We start from the raw sequence: 21,522 nt of genomic DNA on the forward strand, positions 1-21,522 counted from the left end.
CAGCTAGTTACCTTGAACCAAAGCCAAAGCCTTTAGCACGGAACAGTCTGCTTTAAAATGTGCTATGGTAGCTAGTATTTAAATAGATGTTTCTTTATTGGTGGGGGAGACACTAGGGGACCCAATAAGGGAATCTGTATTATTTTATAGCATCCAGTACTGAATCAGCATCAGGGATTAATAGATCTTTGTTGTCGAGAAGCTTCACAGAGACATTCTAGCCTTCCCACTACCATTGGGTGTTGCTATGGGAAACAGTATTACAGACTTATTGAAAGTGGGAACAAAGAAGTAATGTCTGGTGGAGGGTGGGGGCTAGTCAGATTTCAATTACAATAGGATCTCATTCTCTCCTTCTACTCACTCCTATTCAAACAAAGTTTGATCGTTTTAAGGAAACTTTTAGCACCTGATTAACATTAGTTCAAATTTCAGTACCTATATATGTGGAGAAGAAGCATTACACCAAACTGATTCCTATCAAAAAAGGAGAAGACAGCACCTCTTGCTCAACTTTTCAGTTATTGGTGCAGCATGAAAGACAGGCTCATGTTGGCAGCATAACCATTTCCAGTTATTTAATAAAGAGTAGAGCACTCCAGATTCTAGCATAGCCAAATCTATCAATCTTTATAAAGCACCAGTGTGTGACACTAATCTCCTAATTGGGGGCAATGCCTTGATTTTATTTCCCACAAGGGAAACAACCCCCCCATAAGGATGGGTGAAGAATTATGAAGGGAGAGAAAAGGCATCAAATAATTAAAAAAAAAAAAAACAGTAATGTGTAACTGTGTGGCTATGTCTATACTTCACCCATTTGGTGCAAGTAATATGCAAATGAGGCAAAGCGTGGAATATCACCACTGCTCATTTGCATAATTAACGAGGCTCTGTTTTTGCCCAAAAAACCCATCTTGGGCAAGAGCCATTCTTCCTGAAAAAAAATGTAGAAGAACGGCTCTTGTGCAAAACCAGAGCCTCGTTAATTATGCAAATGAGGTGCAGTGATATTCTGTGCTTCACCTCATTTGCATATTTCTTGCGCCAAACAGGCGCAGTATAGACATAGCCTGTGTGTTTTAGGATATAAGCTCTCTAGGAAAGGATCTTGATCTTCCTTCCCTCCCCCCCCAGCCTGTGACAGGGTGAAGCAGTCCCGCACTGAACTCGCAGGTCTCAGCCAAGGATACCTGGCTGCAGAGGCACTGCCCTCACAGCCCTACCGAGCATTCCCAGGCTGCAGCTCAGCTATAAAAGCCTGGGAAGACATTCAGTCTGGGCTGGCAGCCAGAGGGGAAGGACCTAGGAAGGGAGTTCCTGACGAGCATCCACCAGCGACCCAAGGAGAAGCCAGTAGAGGTATCAGTGTTAGAGCGACTCTAAGGTTATAATGTTGATCTATTCATAATGTTCATAGTGCAATTGCTGTGTACAAAATTTAGGTAAGGTGCACACTTAAAATGGCGATTGTCATCCGTGACGGGAAAACAAAATGGAGTTTGTGGACAGTTGAACTTTGGACTTTTCCTGCCTTATATGTTTGCACTTGTTACTAAAATTGCACATAGCATGCTAGAACTGTGCCCACGACATTCAATCTTTGCACCCGACACACGTGCCAGTTTCCCGCCAAAGAAGATAAAAGTGCTACACCCTGTGAGAGGGCGTGCGCCTTTTCTCGGTGATCTGTGAGGACAGCGCCTGCCAGGCCTTGGGACTTGTGCATCGTCCATCACCTGTGCCAAAGGGTTAGGATCCAGAGATGTCTCTCGGCACCAGTCACCTCAGCATGTCACTTCCAACCAGGATTACTCCGCTGTGGGGAAGATCCAGTAAGGACTGTAACCTGTACCCCCATTTACCATCATCATGATGCTTTGGTTTCTGTGGCGAATGCCTGGGGTCAAGCCAACCAGCAAGAGAACACTTGCTGTTCCTCCTCAAGGACTAACCGCAGCCTAAGCGTTGAGGTTGCAAGCACCGTTTTTTACCATCAGCATGAATTTTGTAACATATACCTACCCTTATGTGTACTGGGAATTTTTCTATCTTTTTTCTCTTCCATTTTTGGGGTAGACGTTGGGATTGTTGGTTGTTGTTTTGGATTTGTTTCATGCAAGTGTCATCCTAAATTTCTACAATACATGTTGTTTAACTTTAATCTAGACTGAGTTTTCTTGTGAGGGAAAAATCACCAGTGACAGACACGGTGTCAAGGGATCTACCTTCTACTAACCAGAGCACTTAACATCTTCAATCAGATCATTATCCTAAATTCTAAATTAATTCAAAAGATTCTACTTGTTACTGAGACTCTGGGGTAACACCAGGGCCAGTTGGGATGTCGCTGGGGTCGCCCACAGAGGAGAAGTCTCCCTTGTGAATGCAGAGGACCCTGCAAGTACATAGAAAGAGACCCTGTTGGACCAGGTAGGAAGTGGCCCAGGGTAGGGGCAGGAGCAGCCTCTCCCACCCAGGGAACCTCGGTGCATTTCGGTGGGATTTCCCCACCAAGAGAGTGGCGGGCCGTCTCATCACTCACAGAGCCCTGGGCCAGGACCCGGTGGAGTAGGATGGGCCCAGGTCCCCCTACCAAGGGTGCGGCCCCACCATATCCGTAACCCGTCGGCTCAACACCTGCCTTAAAGGACCAGCCAGTGACTTTGTTTATGACTGTGGGTCAGTGGGCTCTGCATGAACAAGACTTGACATAGGGACTCAGGATCATATCCTTGCCCACGGGAGGGGGCAGAAGTCGCCCCATGACACCCCCCAACCATACCAAATATACCTGTGGTGGGTGTATGCACACATACACACACTCTGCATGGGCACCTTAAACAACTTCCTTGTATGTCATAAACATACTACTCTGATAAAAGTATGCCACAAGATTTCCTCAGCTACAATAATCGTGTAGTGATGCACCAATTGTGTGTGCATTACATGGACAGCACAAAGTAATTACATATTAACTTTCCTGCTCCTATCAACATAAAATTATAATAAATAGATGCTAAGCAGCATTCTCTCCTCATTCGGTTCCCACAATCAAGATATTAAGCTATGTATATGCCCTTGATTTTCTGTTTTAATGCAGAAGACAGTCGGTTCCCGACTTACAAATAAGTTATGTACCGAACATTAGGTCGTAAGTCGATCTGTTCAAAAGTGTAGCCAGACATGAACCCCATCTTGTTCCCCCCGTCCCCCAGAGAGCAAGAGAAAGGCAGTCAGCCTTTGATGCCCTGGGAACGCAGGTGTGCTGCCTGTCCCTGACTCTACCATAAACAGAAACCAGACAGTAAATGGGCTAGCTGACGACTGGGAGGCCTCCCGTTGCCCTGATGGCTAGTATCAGTAATTGACATGCCTGCACTATCTCAGGAGAGGAAACTTCGCCCATCACATACCAGAGGTGCCCATTGTCTGCATTTTCCCAGGTGTGAATTATGCTTTGCACCCTTCGTGGGAAACTTGGCTTTCAAAGCCATTTTTCCTAATTGGCCACTTGAGACCAGGAAGAAGCCTACGTGACCCAAGGGGTATAAAGAGGGGTTTAGTAGTCCACCCCATTTGAGCTCCAATCACCTACACCTGCTGGCAGGTACTGATTGTCTCCCGAGGTCCGTGGGACGCCCAATTTCACCCTACTTCTTCCCGAGGGATTGAGAGAAAGATGCTGGCTGCGCCAAGTCTGGAACGCAGGGGTGAGAATTGTACCTGCAATGTGTTTCTTTATGTGTACACTTTAATTATCACTCTGTTATAAGTTGTTACTTTATTATAGTTTAAGTCAAACTGCTTCATTTCTATTGTAAACTGCCTTTGGTAAGGTGATTTAGCTATAAACTTTGGAAATAAGTGGGTGCCCTCATTCACTTATAAATATATATATATATATATTGAACCAAGTTTCTTTTATTTTCTCTTTCTTTCTCCTATAAATAAGCCAGTGCGTGTCAAGCTTCTGTCTTGAACCCGTGCTGCTGTACCCGAACTGAACACAAACAAAAGAACTTCAGCCGGTCAAAGGGACAGGTATAGGAAGAGCTTGGGCGTTTTTGGATTGTGTCACTCCCAGGTGACAGATCTGTTGGGGCGCATCTCAGTCTTTCCCAGACTGCCCGCTGTGAAGGGATCCTGTATCCTAGCAGCTAAAATCTGAGGTGTAATAAGCTCTTCCTATAAACTCGGGGCGTCTGAGAGCCTGTTGGCTGCCCTCTGCAATGGGACCCTGGTCCTAGCAGTAAAGTCACAGACATTAAACTCTTTTTCGGGGCGCCCTCCAGCCTCCTAGGCTGCCCAGTGCGATGAGACATTGCGTCTCAGCAGTTGAAGACTTGGGTGTAACACACACGCACACACTGCTCTGACCATCAGCTCACAATAAGTCGGATTACATTCACTTACGTATGGCTGCGCAGTTCGTAAGTGAGGATTTCATTCGTAACTCAGGTTCCGGCTGTATAGGAGGTTGGTAGTAAATACGAACAGTCGTAAGTCAGTTAGTTCGTAACTCAGGGACTGGCTGTAGTCAAAACTGTAATCTTTGGACTGACATCAAATGTGCAAAAGTGACATTAAAAATAAGCTAAAACGTCCCTAAAAATAAAGAGTATTCCAACTGGATGGAGCAATTTTCTTTTATAATTCTCTTGGCTTCTTTCACACATACTTTAGTAAAAATAATTGGATTTGTTTTTAAAGCACAAGCAATTCTGAATGACTTCTCAGGATACTAGATTCCTAAGGAATAAGAATACAAATCAGCTATGAAGTTTCTGATCTTTGGGCCACCTGAGTGCTAAGTGTTTTCTTATTTAAAGAAATCTTATTCATTTGGTGGATGGAGCCCTCTATTGTTTCTGACATCCAAAAGCTCAACACATCTTTGGGGTTGAAAGAAAAAAAAAAAACACCCAAAAACCCCAAGACATTCTACTGATGGACTTTCACGAACTCGCCTCACCCCTTTTATTCTGAAATGTACGTTTTCTGACCTTAAGAAGATATAATAGGGAATATATGCCCTAATATCAAGTGGATATCCTATCAGAACTCTTAATTTTCCAGTTCCTGGAAAAACAACAAGTAAAAGACTGGAATTCCTAGGGAAATTCTGCACCACTGTGTACATACAGAATTCATGGTTTATGCAACATGCCCCTTCCATCCGAAAATGCATTCTGCCAGAAATGTGTTCCAGTTATGTCTTTTGCCCAGCAGAGGCCACAGTGGTGCCAGGAAAGGGTAGCCTCTCCTAGTGCCCTGCACATGCTGCCAGGTATTGGAATATGGGAGAATATTCTATGGGGCTGCTGGGATGACACAGACTGGTATTCAGAAGTGCTAGTGGGAGGGTCAGACAGATTGTGGAGTGAGGTGAATAGGAGTAGGAATGCAGGGACATGAGACAGGAGATAGAAGGTGCATGGGAACAGAGGCTCGCAACCTGGAGCTGCCCCAGAGCTCCTGCTGTGAGGGGACAAGTTCCCTTCCAGTGGCTCCCCCTCACCTAATCTGGAACTGCCCCTGCTAGGGGACAGGCACTCCTCTTCACAGCTGTAGTCACTGGAGCAGTGGCGGTCATGGAGAGGTGCCTCTTACCTAGCCCCAAGATGCTGCAGTGAGAGGGCTAGGAGTAGTCTTCTCTCCCCCCAGGATAAGCCTGTACACAGAACACCTCATCCTTAGCTCCACCCTCAGAGCCTGCACCCCCAGCTGGAGCCCTTAACACTATTGCACCCAAACCCGGTGCTCCAGGCCTGAGCTGCCTCCCACAGTCAGAATTCCTATGCTCCACCGCCACCGCATGAATTTTTATTATGTGCTCCAATATGAAAGTGATGAGTCATTAAGGGGGTGGGAAAAGTTAGAGGCAGGTAACATTGCTGAGAGTCCCAAATTGTTTATTGTAAATATGTACCCTATCCATGCCTGTTGCTATTTTCCTGCAAGGAAAATCTGTCTCCACTCTCCATTCAGGTTATTATTTGTTAATTAAGAACAGGTCTGTACTCACGTCCAAGTTCTCTGCAGTTACATTTTGGTATCAGAAAAATCAATATTTACCTATCTGTAATATAAGTTACTAGAGGACTAAATTTTGCATAGGGATGTTAAGTATCTGTTAATTAACTAATCAAGTTGTTGATGGAATTTCTATCAACTACTCAATTAGTTGATAAGGGGGGGTGCTCCCGCTGCAGCTCTGCACTTTAAAGTGCAGGGCTGCAATGGTCATGGGGGCAGTGTAAGCAGGGACTCTTTAGTCCTGGGTCGCACCACCCCTGGGACTATTGCGGCTCTGCCTCCCCTGCCCTTGCCCCGCTTTTAAGCTGGCTCCCCCCAGCACTGGCTCCTGCTCCCCACTCCCTTGCTGCCTCTGACGGATGCAGAAGCAATGGGGGGAGCAACTAGTCGAGTACTCACTAATTTTGCAAACACAAAGCAGCCTCTGGGCCTTCCTCAGGTAAGAGACACAAACTACCACTGAACTTTGTAACTGAGCAATTTTCCACCATGCTCAGACTGCCTATTCCAACCCACTGTCTCTGTTTTCATTCTCACACCAGGTGATCACCTGTATAAGCAGGAGTGGGTGCTTGGCTGGTGTAGAAATGGCTCAGAGCCTAAGACCAATAAGGGATAAGTACTAGAACACATATATTTGGACAATTATTGCTATCTGTAGCCTCTTTCCACTGTGTTCAAGCCAACATACAGTGAATTTGAGGCCTCACCAACAAGATTTAAATCAGCGTTCTGTATACTTTCAGAAGCATCTGATTAAGCTGGAATAGTTGGTGAAAGATTCAGCACATTAATAGTACTACCACTATGCAATGGGTTTGAGATGTGTCAGTTCTGGAAAGTAAAGAAACTCACACTACTTAGGTGAATTTAATATTGTGCAATTATTCATATTCTCACATTCACACGTCTCCAAAACATTGCTGTGGTGGGCCAAGTACCCTTCCAGCCAGAACATTCTGGAGCATATTGCAACAGCTCTAGACTGGAGAGCCTCAATATCATCACCTTAAATGTTATTTGCAAGCTTAGAAGACTAGGCTGTTTCACCATTCCACTCCCTGCTGGCCTTTTCTAAAACTTCATCAAATATGAGAACTCTGGACACACTAAAACCAACATACTTGAACAAGCCCCTGACAGCGGAGACTTTAACCTGAAGGTCAAACTGTTAAATACTAATCCAAGCGAAAGCACCTGCTGACATTTTGTCAGGCTAAGATTATTCTGCATCTCCAGAAGAAATGGTTAGGATCCAGAGGTCACAATTTAGAGATAAGTTTGAAGTGCCACTAGTTCCAGGAGTGTCATAAGTAAAAAGAGAGATACAGTAACATCATGTTCACAGTCTTACTTTTTTTCTATGCAACAAACTTATCACTTTAGGAAGATGTTAAAACCCTTCTTAATTTATATAATCTTTATTGGTTCATTCTGAAGTATACTTTAGATTTAAACAAATTTTAAGGCCCCATCCCAAGCTCTGAGCATCTTTCCACAATGATCTTATAATCATTTTATTTGAGTATCACAGAGCTCAGCATGGACTGTTTTTGTTAATCCTCAAACAACAGCAAAACATAACTAACCCCCTTCACACCAGGCATTTCAGGACTCTTCATCACACAAACCTGCACTGAAACAAGAAGTGTACTCTGCAACCTGTTTAATTATTGCAATGAAAGTCTCTGTGCAGACATACTTATTTGTAACAGAAGCAGCTAATGTAATTTAGTTGGAGTCAATTTGTTATTGGCCTTAGCTACTTCAGTTCTGAAATAAGAGTGTTTTCACAGAGAACTGCACAGAAAAAAATAACGAGTTTCAATTCGTCCCTTTGTTATTTCAGTGCAGTGTTAAGTTAATGAGAAATCTTTATTTTCTAGTGTTGATTCAATGCTGACTCGTTAGCAGCACTGGTTTTTTTTGTTTTGTTTGGCTAAAATGGCCTAATTTAATTGACCACTGAAGTCATATTTGAAGTCTAGTCTCTAGAGTTGAAAGGAGGGATGTAAAATCCCATATAAAATGTTAACCTGTCTGTCACAGCAGACCCACTTGGTGTGGAGCAGCCCCAAGTGGGCCTGGCCTGGTGCCTGTTAACCAATTACCACTAAGTATTATCCAGCAACACTAACAACAACAACAACAACAATAATAATGTTATTTAATAAAACACTGATGTTTACCAGGTAACCAACTACCCGTTTACATCTCTAGTTGAAAGTGAACCCACTTTACTACCTAGCGCTAACATCAGCAATGCACTGTTCCCATTTACAAACTAGGGACACTAAGCAAACAATATCTCCTTGCAACAGAGAAACCCATGAACTGTTGCATTAGAAATCAAATCAGGAAAAAAAAATCCTCAGCTAGCTTCTATTCTATCCAAACTCAAGAGGAAGAATTTAAGGATTGTAGAAGCCTATTACGGCAGATCTTTGACCGGGGCTTGTTAAATCATGATAAATAACTTTTTGCCACTGATCTGCTTGCATATCTTCTCCTTATCAAAGACAAATTATAGGAGTTAAAATGAGATTATTTTTAATAAGAATGCCAGTAAATCCTGTTAGAAATCTACTAGTTGCTCATCTTCCTGATTTTACTCCACCCCTCCCATTTCCTTTTACTCATTTTTCTGCTTCATTCTTGTGTCATTTTTATTACTAAGCTCTCTTCATAAACCAGCTAACATCAAAACAATTTTATTTATGCTTTTTTGCTGGGCAAATAGAGAGATTTCTTTGTAATGCTCCTAAAGATAAGAGGTAAGCAGTACTACTCTATGCTGCTGGATGATATGAGTCAAAGCAGTGTCCAAATTTCCCAACTCATTTCTATTTAGAATTACATTTGAAAACATCACAACTTATGTTAACACCTGAATTAACAATAATATTATAACCATTTTAAAATTAAAATACAAAATATATATATCAAGCAGTAAATATCTACTGCCAAAATTTTAAAGAAAGTCAAACTACTGAACAGATGGAGGTTATTGGCCAATACTCCTGGAAACAGTTTGTTAAGCCAGCTTTTCACAGAAGTAGTGTCTTCTGCAGATGCAGATAGAAAATGATCTTCCCTTCAGTTTATTCAGCTAGTTCAATTCAAAGATTAGCATGCTGTTAATTTTGCAGAGTTTCTGAAAAAAGTCAATTGTATTCTGCAGAAAGTGGCCCTTTGTTTCTGAGTCCTGATATTCCTCCAGTAAGCGTGCCACAGCCAGATATGACAGGTCTACCAGGGTCCCCTTACTTGTGCATCTTGAAAAACATGTAGAAGATCCCTGCTCAATACCACCCACAACACAGGTTTCAGGATCCATAGGTCCTATACATGCCTATCACAACACATGGTGTCTCTCATGCAGGGCACTAAATGCCATAACAACTCTGTGGGTGAGACCAGACAATAACTGCACTGTCAAATGATCTCACAAAAATTGATAAAAGAGAAAATCACCCCATCAGCCCTGGAAGAACACTTTTCACAAAACAATCACTGCATATCTGACCTCTTAATCTTTGTCTTCAAAGGAAACATGCAGAACAACTTCATAAATGAGCCTGGCAGTTTAAATGCACACCTTCTCTAGATCTTAGAATAATAGTCTTAATATGATGTATTTATGTCTTATTACACACACACACACACACACACACACACACACACACACACACAGAGGAATCCACTTTCAAATTTGGACATCTACGCATAAACTGGTGGAAGTTTTGACAGTTATACTAGATGGTCTAATGGTCCTGGCTAGCCTTAAAAAACAAAAAACCAAACAATAGTGTTTATTTTAAATGCTGCTAGAGAGTCAGCAGAATTAAAAAAACAAAAATACGTTTGTGGGTCTTTAATATAAACTTTCCTGTAAGTTTGCTGAAAACAGAAAAGTGAGTTAAAAAAAATGTATACACACTATTTTTTTTAAAAGCTAAAAAGTATTTGGCTTAATGAACTTGATGTCATTCCCATACTGTTCCCAAGTGGTGTCCATTATTTACACAATCAAATATTTATGAAATACTCTTCATTATATGTTATTTGTGAAAGGGGGACAAATATACTCCTAGTATAAGTGCAGGCACTCACCAGGAATATGTACTTCAAACAGCAAATTGAGATAAAATTTAGTTGAAGTTAAATATTTCACATTAGTTCTTTTGAAAAATATTCTCATTCTTTACCATGAAAAGAAACATATACAGTATACACACAATTTTTAAATTTCATTGACTCTTCAGTTTATTTTTCACATGCACATACATTAGGGATCAAAAATATTATGTCAGCATCAAAGAACTAGATGTAATCAAACTACAGATTGGTAAATGTCAACAAATTTACATTGTACTCACATCTACCAGCAAGCAGCTTGTTTAGAGTTACAATGAAGCTTAATCTAAAGGGACAGAATCCTAATAACTTTTGCTGCATCTTCCTTAGCATGACTGTAAATGAAGAGCTTTCTAAAAGAAAATGGAAGTTTCAGGTTTCCTGTGTATTTTGTCTATTAGAAAGAAATGTTCATGTTCTCTTGTGATAGTACTGCAAGACCCATATAATTAATTTTGAGGTTTGCAACATCTCAAAATGCTATGCAGCTTCAAGACTAAGAATGTTGGTAAGTCAAGACAAAGACATCATCTCCACTGTAGTTACCAATCTATTTAAACTGAGACAATCTGTCAACATAATTGAATCTAAGAATTATCTCTCAGCTAATCTTTTTGTGCTATCAATAAGCCTCTTAACTAGAGAGACATAAGCAGACTCGCAATGGGTGTGTCTACACTGCAAGGCTTAACTCGAAATAAGCTACACAAATTGAGCTATGTTAATTGCGTAGATTATTTCAAAATATCTTATTTCAAAATAGGGAATGTCTACACAGCACTTATTTCAAAATAGAGCACTCTTCCTCCAACTTTCCTTACTCCTTGTACAATGAGGGTTACAGGAGTGCGAGTAAGAGTTCCTCCAACTTGACAGTATTTTGACACTATTTTGCAATAACTGCCTGCTGTAATAGACATGGACTAAGTTATTTTGGAACAGCGCTAGTTATTTCTAAATAGTGTTGCAGTGGAGACAAACTCTATATGATGTGATTTTTTTGCACTGTAATCAATAGGGTCTAATAATATTGATTAACAAATAAGAGATCAAAACCACTCCAGAGGTCCACTTTAGTCAAGGAGCTCAATGTAAATGGAAAGTTAGTAATTCATGAGCCATGTGATAAAATTATGCGGCACTAATGTTCTTATATTGCTTGATCAGTTTACAAATTTAAAACCTGTTCCACATCTCTACCTTAAGGAAGAGCTATGCAGCCTGAGCACAGATCTAAAAAGTAGGTTACAGGATATAAACTAAAGTATACACACTCTACATTCTTAAAGGACCAAGAGTCTAGCTACACCTTAAATTATGTTCCTTCCTGTAGCACCAGAAAGAAGACAAAGTGATCAGGATTTTTCAACAGTAATGCAACTACAGGCAGTCCCCGGGTTACATGGATCCGACTTACATCAGATCCCTACTTACAAAACGGGGTGAGGCAACCCCGCACTAGCTGCTTCCCCCCAGCAGACAAGGGAGACGCGAAGCTAGCGCCCCCCCCCCCCCCAGCAGACCAGGGAGACGCGAAGCTAGCGCCCCCCCCCCCCCCAGCAGACCAGGGAGACGCGAAGCTAGCGCCCCCCCCCCCAGCAGACCAGGGAGACGCGAAGCTAGCGCCCCCCCCCCCCAGCAGACCAGGGAGACGCAGAGCGGCTTTTCTCAGCAGACACCTCAGCTTGAGAATAAAGGACTGAGGGAAGTGAGGTGTGGGAGAATAAAACTGAGCTCTGGAGAAATGTTTGGCTAGAGTTTCCCCTACAATATGTACCAGTTCCGACTTACATACAAATTCAACTTAAGAACAAACCTACAGTCCCTATCTTGTACGTAACCCGGGGACTGCCTGTATTACCTTGCCTGAAGAACTCTATATCAAGATAAGTACTAAGCAAATCAGCTATGGCATTACATTCTCAATAATATTTTTAAAAGTATTAATTAACAGGAGGTTCAGTCTTAGGATTGAATTTTGCTTTACAGCCCTGGGCTTGCAATTGGATCTGTGCAGATGGACATACATGACAACACATCTTCAGTTAAGTAAAGGGTCTACTAAAAAGGATTCAATTGCAGGATTGGGGCCCACAATTGTAACTTCAAGGCATTATTATTTTAGGTTACACAACAATCTTAGATTTCCACTATTGAGAAGGTTAATATATTATGCGTGAGCACTGCTTTCAAATGAGATACCTTCCAGTAACTAAACATTTTCATGGATGTGGCATTTCATTCTTTCATTTGTTATATTTTTCTGATCTCTATGAAATCCTATTTAGTCTGCTGTTTCTAATGGAATCTATGCCTTTCAATATCAATGGGCAGCATACAAGCAGCACACCATCTACTACAGCATCTGTGGTGTTCTCTATTTCACTGGGAGGCATTACCAACACATATGGTGGGTATAAGAATACATTTACACAGCACTCTCAACTCGAAATCAGACACAATTTGTGCTATGAAAATTGTGTATATCTTATCTGGAATTTATTTCGAAATAGCTTATTTTGAAATTTGCCCTATTTTGAGCCATCCCTTAACCCTCTTGCAACAAGGTTTACTGGTATGGCAAAATAGTGCACCCATTATTTTGAAAAATATTTTGAAATAATGGGCAGCTTCTGCAGACGTGGGGTAGCAATGTTAGGATATTAGTGGTATCCTGAAATACCCGTGCAGTGTAGATGTACCCTAAGTGAATTCATTCTTTTTTACCTAGATATTTGTGGTATAGGTATACATCAGTGGTCTCCAACCTTTTTCAGCACAAGATCACTTTTTGAATTTAAGTGCAATCCAGGATCTACCTCAAACCCAAATACCCTTGCCCCGCCTCCTTTGTGCCCCTTCTCCGAGACCCCGCCCCTGCTCACTCCATCCTCCCTCCCCCCCGCCCCCCATCCTCCTTTCCTTTCACCATGCAGAGGGTTTGGGCACAGGCTCTGGTCTTGGGAATCTGGAGTGTGAGGGGCTCTGAGCTGAGCCTGGGGCAGGAGTTCGTGTGCAGGAGGGGGCTCAGGGTACAGGCTCTGTAAGGGAGTTTGGGTCCAGAGGGCCCAGGACTAGGACAGGGGTTTAGGATGCAGGAGGGAGTTCATGACTGTGGGAGGGGATTGGAGCTGGCTCCAGCAGGACACTGCTTACCTCAGGTGGCTCCTGGTTGGTGGTGCAGTGGGGCTACGGCAGGTTTACCCATGCCCTGGCCCTGCACCACTCTCCAAAGCAGCCAGCAAACTCCCTCCATCCCAAGCTCTGCTGTGCACCCCCCCCCCCCCGCACCCCGTTCTGTGAAGACAGAATACAGGGTGAAAGGGAGCATCCTGACATCAGCACCCCCTCCTCTCCTTTCCTTGCTCTGCACCGCAACCAAGAGGCACCCAGGGAGGGGCAGCTCCAAAGCAAAAGGCAGGGGATGCACAGCAGTGGGGGAAGGGGCAGCTGAAGTGCCTGCGCTTGATAGCCTCTTGACCACACCAGTTAAGATCACCTGTCAAAGGCTCCAAGATCTACCAAGAGATCCCGATCTACTGGTTGGTGACCACTGGTATACATTCTACCGAGAAAACAGAAATATGCTTTCCAAAATGCACTGGGTTCCAATCTTTTTGAATTGTGTACAAGTGTATACTAACAAATCTACTGTGGGCAACATGTTAAAAACATAATAGTACTTTTAGTTTCATACAAGAAACCATGGAAGTAGAATTATTCCTTCCTACACGGATAAGGAATTCCCATGAATCAGGTAAAACAGTAGTACTAGAAGTCACCTTAGTTATATCTGTGGAGAATTTGACTCCATATTTTTAGGTTCTCAGACTAATATCAAAGGAAGCACCAATTTATGGAAAATGAAACAGCCAACATATTGAAAAACTATTTGCAATTCCAAAAATGGATTTTTCATACTTTCATTAGCAAAATGTCAATTTCTGAAATTTAATTAAAAGCCCTCACAGAAAGACGTATAAAAATATCTTAGTTAAATATAGACACATATCTCCTACCACTGAACTTCCACCTTGGATAGAAAAAAAAAAAAAATGTGGAGATACAGATGACAGTGGCAAAAAAATGCCTGGGTCCTATATATTAGCACATCCACCAGTGAGTAATTTCCTGAAAAGTGCTAATGTAGAAAGTCTATCGGTACACATAAGTGTGAATTTAATAATTAAAAAACAATACCCCCCCCCCCCCCCCACTGCCTCTCAAGCCTCCCTGGCTCTATAACAATGCCTGTTAAAACCAAGACAGAAGTTTTGTTTTTAAGTCTTCTTACCTTTCTTGCCACAAAGGTATCGATTTACCCATTCCATTGGTAAGCTGCACTTAGGGCTAGCTTTTCAAAAGCATTCTGTCCATTTAATTGAAGTGCTTAAATGGTAGCTGAGTTAGTTTGAAAATCTGGTCTGTTCTCTGCCATGCAATCCACAATGGGAAGTCTCAGCACTTTCCCACAATTGGTTCAACATTGATGCAACATTCTTCCGGTGAAAATGCTAGTATAGGTCAGGTGCAGGGTTTTTTTTAAATGCATTTATTATTTAATCCTACATTAAGGGTTTTGTTCAAATCTTGTTCTATCCCACAGACAAAATGGGAGGGGGATGGTCACAATGTATCAGGACTCAAAAGGAAGCCAGATCCAGGGATGTAGAAAGCTAGGATAGGTCTTATATATGAGTGAAAAATCCATTAAGACAGAAATGAAAAGTTAAGAATTAGGAAGCAGCAGCAGAAGGAACAGAGGTTGAGTTAGGATGGGAACGAAGAATGGCAGCAGTAATAAACTGATTAGACCAGGTTTCTTAATCCGATTTTGCTCACTTACCAAAGAGCAATTACACTTTTGTGCTGACAGAAAGTTCAAATTCCTTTTTGTCAATTCCTGTCTGCATTTCCACAAACATGGAGGGTTACTAATTGATACTTAGGGCCAAGGTTAATATCCTATTCAGGTGCACAAGAAACTCATTCATCACTTGTTGCTATTACTGTACTTCAATACATATGGATCCAAATTAAGCTGATTTGATTTTCAAGGATACTAAGAATTTGCAATGTCTACAGATTTCAACAGACATAGTAGTATTCAAATCAGCATATCTGAAAATCATGTCAAACATGACAATAATGCATCTGTTTACATATGTGGATATGCAAATATAGTTGATAAACCACTATGTAACAGAATGCCAAATAAGGTTTCCTAAATTATTGTCATGTGGTTTCAATCTTGATTCACTACAGTTTCCATGATTGCAATTTGCAGTGCAACTAAGGCTATTGTTAAAGATATCCATGCAACTACTAGGACTAGAACTTCAGAAACAAAGAATAAACTTCTGTGGAAAGCTAGCTCTTACTTACACCTGGGAAAGCGAAAGCTTTAATTCAACCTGCTATCTGCTTTATGTTCCCTAGTATTTCACTCCAAGGTATGAATACATCTGTTTCCCTAGCAAACACAGATCCACTGAGAGCAAAGGAGAACCATGTCTAAAACATTTATTGCTATCACGAGATACATGTGAACAGGGACAGTACTGGTTTGAGATCTTTTATTAGCACCATGTTACAAAGTAGCTGGGGAATATATGGTTTGGCCGACATGGTACCCAAGCAGTTGTGGAAAATATCCCTCATCATGGGGAAATCTGTTCAAGAACACTACTAGCAACAACCATATTGAAATGCAATTCTACCCAATATGGTTCTGTCTCCATCACAGACAGGGCTAGAGACTTAAAGTAGATTACAAAAATAAATGTATTTTAAAGCACAGTTGTAAAACATGGTTATGAACTGTGAAGCTGGTTATAAACATATTTCCTTGTTGTTTTCTGACAGTATTGCAATACTACATTTTATAGCCATATTTTAACCAGAGTAGAGTGGTAGGCTGAAGTAAGGTTACAGATTCTAAAGGAAACTCCAAGTTCCACATGATAGCCTTTATTAAATTCCACCTACTTGTGAACATGTGTGAAAGGTGAGGAAGGCACAAGGGAAGGTTTCTACTCTTCAAACACATGCACCAGTTTCTTCTAGACATTTTTCTATCCACCCCACAAAAAATAAACTTGACTAGACTGAACTTAAAAAATAATCTGCAAATATTTTGTGTAGAAATTAAAGCAAACAAGTCAAATTTGACTTTGATAAAACATCAAGTCCATAATTTTATAATTAAAAGGAAACATTAATATTTTAAAGAGAGGCACTTTGGAACACTGTACAAGACTGCATGATCATTACACCAGCCTAAAAATGAAAGATTTTATAGGAATATTTAAAAGCTTTATCAATTCTATTTGCACAAACACAGATCCTCTTTACTGACCAATATAGAAGCAGCATCAGCCTCCCCCTTGTAAATAATTCACAAGGCCCAATTTTGCAAGCAATTCTAGTGTATCGGGTTAAGTAAGCAGTATAGAATTCAACTATGTTTTTCCTGGGGAGGGGAGGGCACTGAAAACAAGAGCCTGGCCTATCTCTTTCAAACCACGGCTCTTTCAAGGTCGGCCCAGTGTCATACGGTTTCGTGTAGCGGTTCAAGGAAAGGAGCCTGGAGCTTGCTCAGCGACACCCTACTGGGCGCGAACGGATGCAGAAGGCCCCTTTGCCGCTTCCGAAGGCGCGGGGAAGAACGTCGGCACAGCCAGGCAGGCCCCGGTCGCAGTCCCCCTTGCCGCGTCTCTTCACCTGAGCTCCGGCAGCGAGAGGCCAGGAGCCCCTGGAGCCATGTGTGGGCTCGCGCCTCTGGCAAGTCGCCAGGGAACGAAGTGAAGGGCAAACGAAACATGACACCCAACTAGCGCGAAACCGGCTAGGAAACTCCACGGAGTGCACCCAACGCGGGAGGGGGTACACCCCCCCTTTGTCCCCTCCCCCATCACACAGGCAATGAATGACTGCCACTGGCACTCACCAGATCGCATACGCCGCGGCTGAGGGAGCTGCCGGGGTTTCCCTGGTGCTGCGCTCTCGCTTGTGTCCGTGGAGTCTCCGCCGTGCGCTGCACGCAGCAGCCCATGGGCGGCGGAGCTGGGGGAGAAGGGCGGCTCGGCTTCCCCTGGGTGACGGTGCTTCAGCCGCCTCCCGTTTTCAGGCTGCACACCGATTAGGGCAGGAGGACGCTGGAGCAGGGAGACCGCAAGCACCTCCCTGCCCGCGATAACCCGCGCAAGGCAGCATGCAGGCAGCCGGCCGGCAGTGCACGTGGAAGAAGCCGCCTAGGGCCGCTACTGCTGGCACAGTCCTCGGCGCGATCCCGGGCCGCTGGCACGCCCTCGCCCGGCCGCGCCGTGTGCTGAGCGGGCGTGCACCCTCTCTCCTCCCCGCCCGGCCGGGCTGCGACTGTGCAATGGGATCCTCACCCCGCCCGGGGCTTGCAGCGTTTTGGGCCCGGAATCCCAAAACAAACGGGCCCGGATGCGCTGAGCGGCTCCTGTCTCCACACCCTCGGGAGCTGACGCATCAGCAGCCACCGGCACGGGGGGGCGCAGGCTACTTCTCTCACCAGAGCGCTCGCCGCCGCCACCGCCGGGCCCTGAGATTGTTCCTCAGTTGCTCCTCTCTTCCCCCACCCATTACCTCATCTCCCACAGGCCCTGCTGCCGGCGGCTGGTGGGGGCGGGCCTGTGCTCGGGGAGTAGCTAGGCAACTGCCTCCAAAACACCGGCGCGCTTGTCCGCCAAAGTCAGTGACCTTCAGGTTCTGGGGCGGGGGCACGGTCGGCGCGAGTTCCGCTCCTAACTTCTGTCAAAGAGACTCCAAGGGCAAAGCGCTGGGCAGACAGAGGCCCCCTACCAAGGCACGGGCCTAACGCCACATTCTGGTGGGAAGTGAGTTTTAAAAAAAATAACTACTGCGACTGGAGCATTGGGGTCCTTGGCTGCGTCCCTTTGTAAAATCCTGGGAGTGACCATGAATCCAGCGCTAAACAATAGTTATGTTGAATGTCCCTGGCTCAGAAAAGGCACATTTATCCATAATTAAAAGTAACGATCTGTTTCAATTTCTTTCAATGTTAATAACGTTATGTTAAATACTCATGAAACTCTTCTAAACCTGACAGGGTCTTTCCAGCAGAAAGAAACTGAGGGTGCTACATTTTAACGGTGTATTAGCATGACCTAAGTAAGAGCTACATGGCACATTTGGTCCCCTAATACAGTACAATCCAAACTCCCAGTCTGGCAAACCAATTTATGCTGGTGAACCCCTGAATTTGCCTGAATGGGGACCCCATTTAAGTGCAAGGCTCCATCCAATTTGCAACAATCAGCCTGCAGCACTGAAACTTATCTATCCAATCCTGCATAGACTCACATGTATGATTAACTTTAGGCACTGAATAGTCCCATGGGTGACTACAAGCCCTAAGCAAAAACAAACGAGGTACTTGGCAGGGTTATTTACATAATATCTCTATAAAATGTAATCTTAGGTTAATTACTCAAGAATGATTACGTATATTTTATATTATTATTGTTACTATTATATATTACTACTGTAACTATATTAATTCAAGCAACTATTGCCAGCAATTCAGAAGAATCAAAACTCATACTTCCCTTCCTTTGCATCTTCTACTCATGACAAGATAAATGCCCTAACCTTGTAAGTACTCAGGAGTCAGGTTTGTTGGGGGAAAGTGACTGTTAATGAACAGTCATGTCAATCTAATTCTGCTTAGTCTTCTGGAAACCTCTATTTCACAGTGGGCATTTTAGAGGTGTAATACAGGTACAGTGAAACCTTTGTTAACTGCCACTCCGTTAACTGGAAAACTTTAACTGGCATTTACCCCAGCCAAAGTACTGCTGCATCTTCAGGTGTGCACACCTGACTCTCACCTGTCCAAACTGGATGTTGTAGGACTTCTGACAGCTGGCAATGCCAGCTGACATCATCAGCAGGTGCTTCCTTCCCCTTCAGTCTGCCTCAAGCTTTCTGAAGCTGGATCTGCAGGGACGGGATGGAGGGGGACAGGAGAGAACAGTAAGCATTGTTATTTGGCACATTCACTTAACCTGCAACTCCACATTCCCCTCGAGTGCTGGATAACAAAGCTTTCACTGTATAAACATGTTCCCCTCCATACTTACCATTATATCACTGCAGTTGCATAGTCACTCTCATTCTGGTAACTCAATTAAGACGATTAGATATTTAAAGCTAAAAATGACTTCCTGTTATTACTCTACTGTCTGTGCCTGCCCTTCAATAGACTTCCCAGTCCTTTCCTCCGTACCTCACACTATCTTCACCTTGCTCTTTTTACCATACTTCCTTCTATATTTTGTTCCCCTACTTACCCCCTAAACAGATATCTATATTCCTTAAGCCCCAGCTAATAATATCCAGTCTTATCTAGTGTAAAAACAAGGTTACACAGAAGAGGGAAGGAGAAACTCTGCTTTCTCCTTTCCCCCAGTACTAGCAGTTTGTTCCTGGCCTTGCTTTCCTGCCCCTCCTCCCCATTCCTCCTTCATGTACTAAACCCTACTCCAGAGACCTGCCCCTTCAAAAGTGTTTATAAACAGTTTGCCTTGATACCATGGCTCCCGCAGTGCACATGCCTTCCTACTCTGTTTAAATACTACTTCCCTAAATGTTGATATAGCTTCCCAAAGAGGGCACAATAGTGTGATAATATGTTTACGTATAAGGCAATGTCTAGAAAACTGGAACATAGAGAGTTCTACTTTTAAGAAGTGCTTGATAGAGAACAATGTGGGTGAAGGAAATAGGCCTGAATGTTACACTTTCTTCTCTCCCATTCCTTTTGTGCTTGAACACTGAATAGATCAGAAATGAGTTGGCTTCTGCAGGTATGTGAAATCTGAAACTAAGAATATTGAAGCATAATACAACACACATACCAACCAGCAAAAACAAACAAAAAGACTTCAGTAATCATAGTGGCATACCAGACTCCTTGCCCCTAAGCAGATGAACATGAATGGGGATCTGCTCAGCAACTGCAGATCACAATGGGAAAACTGTAAAATTGCAATGGAGCTGGATACAAGGGGAAAAAAAGATGATCCACACTATTAACTGAAATAGGAAAAAGCTGATACATGCATTTGGATATGTCAACACTAGAGCTGGAAGACCCATGTAAAAACTTGGAAGTGCTCCATAATCATTTTCAAACCACTAAAAAGTCATATATACTGGGGATGTAAAATCCCATTTAAAACATCAACCAGTTAAATCATATGTTAAACTGGTTAACCGGCATGCTGCGAGTGGGGGAGAGGCTGCTCCAGCCCAGGTGGGCCCACTGTGCTGTGAGCTGCTCTGGCCAAGCCAGACTGAGCCCGCTGCATCACACTGTAGGCGGGCATTGCTTTCACACAACATCACAACGCTGGAGGCTGCTGCGACCAGGCAGCAGTTAACCAATTGTCCCGGTAAGCATGCTGGTAAGGTAAATGCTTACTGGGTAATTGGTTAATTAGTTAACCCTTCACATCCCTAGTATCTACTACAGTCTCATAATTCCATATCATAGAAAACAGGAACTCACGAACAGAAGTCTGAAAGCCAGAGACACCATATTCTTGTCAAATCTGACCAAGGATATCCCAGACCTGATGCATAGTGCGTGTGTGTGGGGATATCAAATATCTGTTAACTGAATAGTTGATTAACCTCATGAATTTTCTTACTGGTTACTCAACTATAGTCCCAGGGGGCGGGGCGGCAACCAGTACACTCTGGCCCCACTCCCGAGGAGGCCCCTGTCACTCTGTGCTGCTGCCTCAGTATCAGAGGCAGCAGCATGGGATTCCAAGTAGGAGCTGGTCTGTGAGGGGTGCTAGTTTAAAAACCAGCTCCGCTTGCGGACCAGCTGCCTGTTGCTCCGCACTGCTGTCTATGATACAGAGCCCCTGTCCGGGGTAGGAGGTCTGAGCAAGGGATGTAATAGTACAGTCAATTAACCAATAAGCAAAATCTTATAGGTTAATGCTATAGACTACATGCATTTCCCCTCCACCCTTTTGCCAGTACATTTTTTAGCAGGCTGGCCAGCAGCCTACCTCAGTCCTGGCTTGCACTGGGTCCTGGACATACCCTTGCTGCAGTTCTGCATTTAAAGTGTATTAGGAGCCAGGTGGGTCTGGCAGACCAGGTTAGTTCTGACTCATGCTGGGTCTGGGAGTTCAGACCCCTTTCCCCCAGACAGCGGTGTCAGCCGACCGTCAGGACAGTGAGTCCCTTATGACCGGATGAAGTTCTTTTAAATTGTGCTTGGTTCTGTTACAGCAACTGAAGGAGTCAGGTTAAAGCTTAAACAGTTACTATTTTATT

The 21,522-nt window shown here is 43.3% G+C and overlaps 1 long non-coding RNA gene across 1 annotated transcript in view; it reads right to left on the reverse strand.

Annotated features, from left to right (window-relative positions):
* Positions 1 to 21,162, reverse strand: part of LOC142827275 (uncharacterized) — a 38,279-nt gene extending 17,117 nt beyond the window's left edge. The window contains exons 1-2 of the long non-coding RNA XR_012901906.1: positions 19,308 to 21,162; positions 19,056 to 19,164 (exon numbers count right to left, since the gene is read on the reverse strand). This is a non-coding gene — a long non-coding RNA (uncharacterized LOC142827275). The remainder of the gene's footprint in view (positions 1 to 19,055; positions 19,165 to 19,307) is intronic.
* Positions 21,163 to 21,522: the final 360 nt, after the last annotated feature.

This window comes from Pelodiscus sinensis, chromosome 2 (assembly GCF_049634645.1).
Source record: "Pelodiscus sinensis isolate JC-2024 chromosome 2, ASM4963464v1, whole genome shotgun sequence".
In the NCBI taxonomy this organism is placed as follows: Eukaryota; Metazoa; Chordata; order Testudines; family Trionychidae; genus Pelodiscus; species Pelodiscus sinensis.